The 11825-nt window shown below is 39.1% G+C and overlaps 1 long non-coding RNA gene across 1 annotated transcript; it reads left to right on the top strand.

Annotated features, from left to right (window-relative positions):
* Positions 1-5458: 5458 nt before the first annotated feature.
* LOC112847913 (uncharacterized) lies at positions 5459-8988 on the top strand. Its single transcript, XR_003221748.1, has 3 exons — positions 5459-5516; positions 6038-6144; positions 8332-8988. It is a non-coding gene; the product is annotated as an uncharacterized LOC112847913 (long non-coding RNA).
* The last annotated feature ends 2837 nt before the right edge of the window (positions 8989-11825 follow it).

Raw genomic sequence — 11825 nt, forward strand, 5'->3', positions numbered from 1 at the left:
TGTTGTTCCAGGATCAACATTGCAAGTGACCAATCAGAATGTTGTGACGTCATACTTTTGCGACTTCGGGAAAAACCGCCGTAAAACAAAAAACTGTACTTAAGCTGCGAGAAACCGCCTCTGTCCGCCGATCAACGGACCCTGACCCTTTAATAAATGCTAAGCAGAATTGATATTGTCCTTGCAACATTGGAATTTCATAAATGCACGAATGGCTCGGCACGCAAAAGAATAACGTCACAACAATGTGATTGGTCACTTGCAATGTTGAACCTGGAACAACATTTTCATGATGATCTGGGAACAACACCAACACGACGATATCAGATCATCCTCCTCCCACAGTCCAAAGACATGCAGCTAGTGGGGTTAGGTAAATTGGTGATGTTAAATTGCCCATAAGTGTAAATGTGAGTATGGATGGTTGTCTGTCTGACTGGTAATCTGTCCAGGTAGCTGGGATAGGGACCAGCCCCCCTGCGGCCCTGAATTGGATAAACTGAAGAGAATGGATACGTGGACATAGTGGATGCGCATATGTACACCTGCACATGTGGCCATGTTTACTATCCTGCTATAAATGGAATCTAAATCTGTGTCAAACTGAGAAGGATATTAAATTATACCAATTATAATCCAAACTGTCATGACTCAGGGGATGTTGTGGTCCCTGGAAGGATTGCATCAGGAAGGGTAAAAGTTCCAGATTAAATATGTGGATCTACACAATGTAGCAAACCCTACTGAAAGAGTAGCAGATGAAAATACAACAGCTCGGTGTCAAACTCTTCTACTACTGATTTCTTGTATTTCTAAATTTGGTAAATGGCAAAAGAAGGGTAATAACACATTAGCTGATTTATCCTACACTAGATCAAATAAATACATGTCTTAAAAAAAGGAAAAAAATATAGGAATAAGAAAAGTTTCCGGTTTAATTTTGGCAGGTTGTAGACCTTATAATACAGTGAGAAAACATTGATTCAGTTCTTTATATCTGAAAACAAAGCAAATATTTGCTGCTTCTTAAAAAAAAAATAAAGAATTAATAGATATGTGATCCAATGTAAATGCACATTTTAACTAAGTGGTAGGAAGCGGGGTAAATCTCAGAGAAAAGATGTTTGATTGCACAATAGCTCATCCTGACACATTTTCAAAGTAAATGAATGCGTGGCAAAAAAAAAGACTTCTCGTTAAGTTGCTTTGCATTGTAAATAGAAGAAAACTCTGCTCATGATTTATGTCTCCTGTTTGGATTCTGACTGTGCATAGATTCAAGGAGAACATCAATATTTTACACATTTTTCAAAACATGAAAGATTTGTTGTGTCCAAAATCCCGATCCCTGGTGAATTATTCAGACGCTTTGCTTTTGAAATGTAAAAGCATCACAAATTTATTTGTTCTCATAATTAGGTGGGGAAAAAAAGAGAAACTTTTCATAAAAGCATCTCAGATTTTCAGAAACAGCTGTCAAGTCACTTATACACTTGTACAGCTGATATCAGGCACTCGCATCTACACACAAAGCATGTCAGAGCCCTGATCAAAGAGAAATGATAAACCTGTCATAGTTCCCCCGTCCTCTCAGGTCCTGACCCACCTTCTCTCTCCCCCATTTGCTTTCTCTGTCTATCGTGTCTGTCTGGGTTAAACCCGATTCTACTTATATTCATCTGCAGTATATAACCTCGGTCATCCTCTCAATTCCTCGCTGGATTGTTGAGCAATACTGAGCGGTAATGAGACTCGGGCCTTGTAGCAATGAAAGCTTGTTTTCTTGTTGTTAAAATATGCTCAATACTTACCTCAGTTATCGCAGATTCTTTCTTGGTGTGCCTACCTGCTTCACCTTTGGAGAAACCTGCCAGACCCAGTCTTGCACACCAATGAAACCCACTTGGATTGAAACCTGTGGGCACTTACCTGCACACTAGTCTGTGGAGAAACAGTACATCCTCATATGCATCCTTACCTGAGAGACACAGTAATACATCATTAAAATGAGTTAGAAGTTACCACAAGCCAAGAAAACTGTGAACATCAATCTGCCAAACCACCTTGCGCTTTCAGGACCCGTCCTGGGAAGAAATGAAGACTTGAGATTCTTTGCTTGATTCATTTCAAGTGTCCTTCAACTGAATTGTTGGAGCCGAGGATCAGTAGAACATTTCCATTAATACATTATTTATGTTTTTAAAATAAAATTGAGCTTTGTTGACTGTAGCCTTGACTTTAATACATTGCATGTATTGTAAAAAAATATTTATTACTATGTATAGAGAGAGAGTAGCGACTGCTCTGACTTCTATAAAGTTATCATGTGGTAACAGAGATAGAAATGTAGAAAACCAGATGCAAGAGGATTACAAGCGACACTCCCTCTTTTCCTCCTTTGAGGTTTCAAAGCTACTGCAATGCTCCAAGAGCAGCAGTCGGATCCTGATTGCTAATCTTGGCCCACCAAAGTCAAAGAGAAGGCTTTCAAAGCCTTGCTAGGATTCTCTGCCATCATCATTACTGAAGCTACAGATGGTCCCAGTTTTGCATGGCTACTGCAAGGCAGGGGGTATTGAGTGAGGCTCCTACTGAAAAGGGAATAGCTGGTTTTTGGTGAGAGTGGTTTGATGTGGGAAAAAACACGAAATGTTGGAAATTAAATGTTTCATGCCCCAAGAGCCTTTTGACCATCTCACATGTTTCCCTCATCTTGCATCAAGGCATGTTTTTAGTCCATTCTGCATTTGCTCTGACTGCAACCGTTTGCTGTCTCGCCGATGTTTATGCTCCATTTTGGGGAATTTATCACTCCGTTACAAGCACAATGACATTAAAGTACAAGATTATTCAAGTGTGTAAATGTTAACATTTATTTGCATTATCTGTGAAGGGTTTCTCTTGAAAAATGTTGCTCCTGTTGGTGGAAAGAAGTCAAAAAGCACATAATTCTCCTGGTTTGACATGTAAGGAGCTGAAAAAGGAAGTCCATCAAGCCAGACTACTCAACTACCAGCATTACACTCAGCAGGAGCGATGTGGTCACCATGGTGAGAGTAGTTAAGAGCCCATTAGTGAAATGTTTGTACTGGACACACAACAGGTCACTGTGATCTGTGTGCAAGTACAGAAAATATTTAGTTTCTTTCATACGATGGGATTAGCTGATCTTAATAGCTCAGATTTTTTTTATCAAGCCAGGTGGCAAATCTGCAAGCAGAGTTTTGAAGAAGAACAAAGCACACAGAAAATGGCATCTTCAGCAATCTCTTTTGGTTCTGAACAACCTTTGAAAATCTGTAAACAGCTTTCATCTGATCCGCGAAGCACCTCGGGCTAAAACGAATGGCTGCATGATTTTAAATGTCAAGAGGGGAAATCAGCAGGACTTAAAGCATCCATACCACCAAAGTGTCAGAGTTTGTGTGCCACGGCTGTCGTTTAGACTGTAAGCATTAGCAAACAGAGATAACTGAAGCATTGGCTTTACAGTCGTACTCCTAAATCTTTAACTCAGGGCTGAAATATATTTAGACTGCTAAAACAGTTTGGAAATACTGATTTGGCAGCTAGATAATTCTACATTAACAGACTAACGTCTCAGGATATTTCTGTATTCTAGCTGAATATCAGCATGCGGTCTATTGCAACATGTAGGTTTAGACAGGAATTTGCTAGATTCTTTTTGTCACTGGAAAGGGAAAAAAGAAAAGAGAAAGACCACTGCAGATCAAACACCAACAGCTTAGAGGCATGGTGATGTAAGTGGTGATCTGCAGCAAACAAAAACAAATGTAAAGTACTGCATTTAATGTAATTGTCTATTTAAAATCAAAAGAAAAACAACACATGTCAGAACCGGTGCCTTGTCCCACTTGCGTATGCAAGCTATCAATGTGAGCATGATTAGTAAAAGCACTGACCAAGCAGTGTGTTTAACAATGGGTATGCCTGGAGTGTCACCAGTTACACTTAACACAGTTGGCTAAACATTAATTCCCAACTATAATCAATCAATCAATCAATTTTATTTATATAGCACTTTGGTCAACAGTTGTTGTTTTTAAAAGTACTGTACAATAAAATAATCAGATAAAATTTAAAAGGAAAGTAAAATGAAACATAATAAAATAATAAGAATAAAATAATGACAGACTCACACAGAATTAAAAGCCAAAGAGTAAAAATGGGTCTTTAAACGAGTTTTAAAAGTATCCAGTGTTGGAGAGGTCCTGATATGTAAAGGCAGTTTATTCCACAGTTTCAGAGCAGTCAAAGCTATAAACACTCCCACAGTTTAGCATTTCTGATGAAGAGCCTTAGCTGTTTTGGCTTGGCTTGCCGTGGGATGGCGGCACAGTGGTTGGGTCAAAGCGCACATGTTGGGTTTAAGAAAATAGATGGATGAATGTTTTCGGGTAGAAAGAACATGTTTTGGACTAATGCCTTTATTTTGGGCAGTACTTTAGTACTCTAGCAGAACTTTAAAAGTTCATCCTAACTAAACATCTCGCACAAAGCTGAGGACATAACAGAAACAGACCAGTCTAAAAACAAGGAACCTGCATGTTATCACCTAAAGGTTTCATATCTCAAAAGATTCAGATTCTCTTTACTTTTCCGTGCTTCAACTTGAGACGGAGAGACCATGTCACTCAAAGAAATTCATTCAATTTTGTTAAGAAAAACAAACCATTCAAAATGATATGATTACAAAAGATATCGTTAGAAAGTATCTCGATTTATTTGCGACCTTCAAAAAGCAGCTCCGTAATTAAAACTGTTTTTCAGCATTTATTAAAAACAAATTTAGCAAGAAAATGTTCAATGGTAGAAAACATGTTTCCCGTATATGGATGTTGTGACAGTGGTGCGCCTTCCAGTTTAACAAGATGGCCTTGTTGACTGTTGCTGTGGGAACTCTGCCATAGTTAGAAACGTGTATCTATAAATGTAACTGGACAAATTAGCAGGAGACGGAGGTGCATCGTTCTCAACTGTAAAATCTCATGTAGATGGTAACCTGTGCAGCCAGTATTCCAAATTATTATATCTTCTTTAAAATAGCATCAAACATAATGATATTATTGATATACTGCAGGGATAAATGAAGTGAAAGGGACTATTTTTCCAGTGCTTCTGGAACGAGTTCTTCAGTTTATCCAGGTTTGCAAACTAATATTAGTGTTGCAGTTGTTCAGAACCACAGTTTGATTCATATGTGGGTTTTCTTCTATAGAGAAGATAAATAATAAAAGGAAAAAAGTGGAAAAAGATCATTTTTATCACAGGCCTGATCACTTGATCATGATTGGATCAAAAAGCTGAGAAAGAAAAGTCTCTGTTATTCTCATATATTTTCAGTTAACTTGCTAATACAGCTTTGATCAGCACCGTTGTATGATTTTTGCAGATGTTTGCATTGTTGTTGCTGTATGTGTAATTCCCCTTTTGTTATGAACAGATCAGCAAATCATTCCTGATTCTGAAAAGAAATAGATCCTGAAATTTACCTGGTAAGTCCCCTGCAGAGAATTCACTTTTCATTAAATCGCTCCTTGGCTGACGTTTGTGTCAAATAGAAGTCCCCAAGGGAAATGTTGCAAATTTTGACTTTTGAAATCTTTCTCCCCTTGAGATAAAGGTATCTTTCCTTAGTGGCACATGTTTCTTTGTTTCCTATCTGCATGTCTGTTCATTTGTCCATTAATCTAAGTGTAATTTTAAACCCCTTTAAACACCTCAGTTGCTATTGCATGGTTTGCAAAACCCATTTTTGCTCCTCAAACCTCCACTGTTAACTCGGCCAAATCTAAAGGGAATACTCTAACATGCTCGGTTTACCCTAATATTGCTTTGGTCTCTCAGGATTCACTTGCCATTACAAATTTAAAGCCAATTTCATTAGCATTTGCAAGCAGCTGAAGTCATGACTGTCGATGCACAAAACAATGAACAGGCGGAAAACTGTTTTGCATCTTCATGGATGCATCTTGTGGGAGTTTTTGCTTATCATTTGCATGTTTTCATTAAACAGAACCGCTGTGATGTGATTACCCTCAACCCGATGTTGCGTGGACAAATAGTAATTCAGTTCCATCTTGGTCGCAGGTGCCTGCAGCGTGCGAGACAACAGCAGTGATGGTAATTTCTGCCAATACAACCTTTCAACCACCCACCTCACAGTCCAATCTTTTCTCTCACGCTCCTTCCTTGTGCCCTTGTGATTAATGTGTCTTGCTCTCCACATGCTGCCCTTAAGACAAGAGCAGCTTACTGCTTTCCTCGCCCTGCCACAGGTCCCCAAAAATGGCACAGTCAAATAGGATTAGATTTTGTATTTGGGGCGGAGGGTTGTTTTTGTGCATGTGTGTGAGGGCACAGAAAAAACATCCATGAAGTAGTTTGTTTTTTAGCCAATTTATGTCAGAAGAGAAGAAAGGTGCAGCAGCTCGGGTGGGTTGATGCCTTGGCAGTCATGTTGTTGTGAAAAACAAGACTGGAGGGGGTGAGATAGGGATTTGAGGGGGTGATTCATTGCAATCTGCCACAATGGTATATATGCCCAAAGCTGAAATCTCAGCCTAGGTTCTGCCTTAATAAAGCCTGTTGGCATTTAGCCTTATTACTCAGCAGTCAAATGCCAAAACACATCTCATGTCCCACAGACTAGTCTCTTCTCTATCAGGTCCCTCTTTTATAGAAATGCCTTTACATGTATATTTTAGCTTAATTAGAATATCTTTCTCAGTGGCATGCTTACTAGGCATTAAAATAGCAACGATCTTGCTTAAGTAGGTTTTAAGCATCTCATCTATGACTTTAATTTATGGAGCATGCCATGTGATTTCCCCCCTTACATAATGCTAGCACAAATGAAGGCTTAGTCAGGAATAGCCATGGACCACAAGAGAACAACAAAACTTCTGGAAGATGAGCTCACAGCAGTGGTAGAGGACACTAAAGAGAGGCAACGTGCATTTTTTGGTTGACTAAATATTGGATTAACACACAAAGCCAAAGAGTGGAGTGGGAGTGTGTCGTCACAGGACAAAACTAGGTAGCATAAAAAGACAGACTGGCAAAGTTCATCAAAGGCTTGGATAACCTCAAAGGGCCTTCCACATATAAAATGGTTTTTCACTATATCAAGCAAAGCTTTTAGTGCAGTTTAACTCCAACCATGGCTGGCTTGATATACATTTGCAGGACCAATGGAAATCCAGAATGATAGGAAGTAGTGCATGTACATAAAAGCCAAGCCACGAATGGTTGCAAAAAATATATATATAGTACAGACAGAGTGCAGTAGCCAGTGCAACACAAATTTGGTCAACCTAGCATTCAGCTTAGCACATGTTAGTTTCTATGTGAAAAGGTTTTAACTCATATGCACCCAGAACCATGATAACCTTACACAACCAGCAGGTAACTCACTTCTGCCAAATCTAATGTTGACAGTAACACGTTTCTGGACTCTGATTCAATAATTCAACCCGTATTTACTGGGAATGATCCAATTATTCTTAAAAAAAAAAAAAAAAAAAAAAACTCACCACACTACCAGCAGACGATTTCAGATGGTTGTGAATAGACTTGTGGCAACTTTACCTGGTGCTTTTGAAAAAAGGCTTCACAACACAAAACATCACAGTCTGTGCCCTCTCTGTATTAAGCCTCTAATGGTCTGGCAGGATGTCCAGCGCCATGCCTCTCACCCAGTGTCAGCTGGGATAAGCTGCAGCCTCAACCATAATTAGATAAGCAGTTAGCAACATGGCTGAAGTCAGAGTTTGCAAATAACTACTAGTTCTAAAATCTTTATTTATTTATTTTTTGTCTTGAAATATACTTTTTCCTTGTTTTTACCAGTGCTCGGTAAAATGTAATGTGCTACTACTGTCAGAAAGTGGCAGCGGTGGTAAGTTGTTTGCCAGCTACCTTTAAACAACAAACACAGAAGAAGAACATGCTATTGACTGCCGGTTTAGTCAGGTAAGGAATGTTTGGTGCTGTGAGATTAGATGCTACTGTAAAAATAGGGAAAACATGCAAACCCAAAGAAGATAGCTGTAAATAACCTCTCTGTGGAGCTTCAAGAAATATATAAAATGAGATCTAGTGTAACAGTTATGCACATGCATCTTAGTGTGATTTGGCGTCCAGGGTAATCTGTGAACAATGGAAAATTAACACTATTGTTGTTCTTTTATCTGTTTAAGTCATTTGACAGATATTGATTTTGTAGATGAGACCCATGAACGATGAAGCTGGACCCCTCTATCTTGGTTCTATCCATTCATCCTAACATCTGTTCTTCACGATATCCAGTTTAGGTTTGCATCGGGCACTGGACTCTACCCCTGTTGTCAGACGGAGAGGAGAAGGGTACACCATGAGCAGGTGACCAGTCTACTGCAGGGCTAACACAGAGAGCCTTTCACACCTAAGGCCAATATGGAATCACCAATTAACCTGACATGCATGTCTTTGGAGTATTGGAGGAAGCCAGAGAGACACAGGGAGAACATGCAAATTCCAGACAGAAAGGCCACAGTCGACCAGTGGATTTGAACCCAGGACCTTCTTCCTATGAGGCAACCACTCCACCATTGTACTGCCAGTTTTGATAAAGATCTGCTTCTCCTCTGATAAAAGTCTGAATTTAAACAAATTTGTGTGATATGTGTAGTTTAATTGTAAAACTAAACTAATCAGATTTTAGTCTCTATATTTGGAGGCAAGTAGAAACGCAGTAGCGATGCTGCATTCCTAAACATCATTTGCTCCCAAGCCAAATCACACAATACATCTCCCAGTATGTCTTACTACTCAGACAGTTGCAAGTGCTTAAAGAAATCTGACTGAAGCAGGACGATGGAGCATGAAGGATGCACAACAAAGAGAGCTGAATCACACAGAGGATATGATTGGAGGGAGCTGGGCAAAAGTCATTATATAGATTCAAGAAAGTGCCCTAAGGTTAGGAAAAGAGAACATTCTTTAAATGGGCTTTTTACAGTGACGACTGATTGTTGTTATTGTTATTATTATTTTTAGTAGTAGTAATTGTAGTAGTATTTTGTTGTTGTTTTTTTTTGTTTTTTTTGTTTTTTTTAATAATCCCCCTAGTCTGCCCTGGTGGTCTATTACGACATTGCAGTTTTTGTCCCTGTCAATTACACATGTATTTAACATTAAATTGTCATTTTTAATGCATTCTAAACATTTACTGGCTACCACAATAACCCGTGGTGCATTTTAATAAACGCATTCTAGTAAAAATGCTTTTGTTTTCCCGTCTTCTCTCTGTAATTTGTAGATTTATTTCTTTCCCCTCCCTCTCCCCTCCAGACACACACACACACACACACACACACACAGAGAGACCTTCACCCAAGAAACGTTATTGTCAGGCAACGTTACTGGCAGACACATGATGTAACTGAGTGTAACGAGCTTGCTAATGGTGATAGATCATGCAGATCAATTTGCAGGTCACTGAATAAGACCTTGCCATAGTTAACTTATCTGTTATCTGTCTTTACTCTGACAATTATGAGGTAATAACAACAGTCAGTAGTAATCTTGAAATAATTCTTTTTTTATTTAGTTTTGTAATAAAAACAGATCAGCAACAAATCTGTCTTAGTTTTATTTGAAAAAATTATTTAGCACCAGTTGCATTAGATAAGACAATTCACATTGTTAGAAACATTTACTCATCTGGAAGATGTATAGAGGTTATTAGCTTAAATAGTAAGTGCAGCAAAAAGTCAGTCCACTGTCACATTTCTGTCTCCTTTTTTAATCTTTATTAGCATCTCCATTCTTGCCAACCTCTGTCGCTGTTTGCTAGGAAGCAACCTTGGAGAAACCATTTCCCGAAGGAGGAGCTGCAGGCTGTGTCTCTTTTCGCCTCATCACCTGCTCTATCCCCCAGACAAAAGTAAGAATTTTCAGGCAAAGCAAGGCCCGAGAACACAGATGTTAAGCAATCTGGGTTTCAACGTAATTTGTCTTTGGTTTCAGCTGCAAATGATTCGAAATCACAAAGAAATTATTTTTGCTGCCAGTGAAATCTGATGAAGGGCGAATCCTTTCTGCATGACTGAAAGAACAAAGGAGATCCAGTTGCTTTGTGTCTGATGATGATTTTGACAGTATTACCGGGTAGCCATATACTTTGCAAATTAGGGATTCACCAGTTATCACCCCTGCTGATTATCAGATCCAGTATTTGTGTTCCCAGCTACCAAAATGAGTACTTGTCTGATATGATTATATAACTGTCATATTAAATTAAAACGCACTCCTCTAGCAGTGATTTAGGCACCTTTCTCTGAATGATTCTACGGTATCTGACTGGCTATATGTCCCCAGTTGATATATAGTCAGAGACATGCTGCAGCACAGGCAAAAGGCAAAAGCAAAGGTAAAGATGCCTTTTCCTGAACATCTTGGGGGGGAAATGTCACAGTCGTTATGACCCGTTTCAGTGATAACAATATTTCATTTGCCCTCATTCTGGTGCACCAAGCCATAATGGCACTCATTACTGCCCCATGAGGGCTCAAAAAACAAACCTGGACAAGGAGCATAAAGCTGAGATTGCTTTTTCAGAAGTTTTCAAACTGTATTTTTCAGTTTTAGAAGAGAAATGACTGCAGACAAGAGAAGAGATTACCAACAGGCTGATTTGACAAATGTTGTTGCCGACACCACCTTTGTCCCAGCACAGTGCCAGGTTGCTGAGCTTCTCCGTGTGAAAGAACAAAACTGGTTCCCAGACAGTGGGTGAACCAGTCACTGTGCCAATAACAATTTTAAGCGATTAGTCTGCTGCTGAAACATTCATTGAACACTTCAAATTTTTCAGATTCTCCCCGATATCAATATTAAAATGAAAGTTTACATGGCAGCTTAAAATATAAGTCATTGTTCTATATTGCAAGTAATTGATATCAGCCCTGAAAATCTCATACTGGTAGACCCATTTTTTTTAAAATGACCATTACCATTTTCCAATTTCGTGTTATTGAAGGTGATGGTTTCGTTACTGTATGATCAAAGTAGAAGATTGGAATTGGTTGCAAATAAAAAGAGCAATCCCCACAGAAATGTCTGACTTCATTGCACTGGATGAGATTGAAGCTGTCTCCTTAACCACCTTTCTGTCCATCTGCCACCGAACGCCAGTGGAGTTGATGCAGGTGCACGCCGAACTGTGCTGTCACTCAACATTCTGAAGGCTAATTCAAAATGACAGTCTCTGTCCATCTGTGCAGCCTCACTATCTCTTTATTTTAGAAAGCACAACTGGGGGGCAGTCGGCTTTCTTTAAAACCTTCTTATCCCTAGAAATGTGTGACACTTTTTAATACCATGGTAGATTTTCTTGGCTCGGAGGAAACGGCCGTAAATGAGAGGCATTTGCTGAAGGCTTCCACTCTGTTTTAATTTGATAAATTATTTTGCCATCTCCTTTGAGAAATGTTGCTTTAAGGACATGTTGCTTCCACGCCAAAGTCATCTCTTTTATGACTAAAAAACATTTTACAAGACTGTGTTATCAGCTTCATATTTCAAAGACAAATCCAGACAATATGACGGAGAGAGAATCAAGCCGTAAACCAAGAAAATGTGACAGGCTATTGTTCCTTTGCTGGGTTTTCTGTTTTTGCACAGGGCTGTTTCGTGTCAGCACAGAGTGACCTTCTTTGCCCATATGAATTACAGTTACATTTGCCCAGCAGACAGTGGAAAGTTTATGAAATCTCTCTGCCATATCCTCTCATAAGGCCATATCTAAGGCCACAAATACT

This window comes from Oreochromis niloticus, linkage group LG9 (genome assembly GCF_001858045.2).
Source record: "Oreochromis niloticus isolate F11D_XX linkage group LG9, O_niloticus_UMD_NMBU, whole genome shotgun sequence".
In the NCBI taxonomy this organism is placed as follows: Eukaryota; Metazoa; Chordata; class Actinopteri; order Cichliformes; family Cichlidae; genus Oreochromis; species Oreochromis niloticus.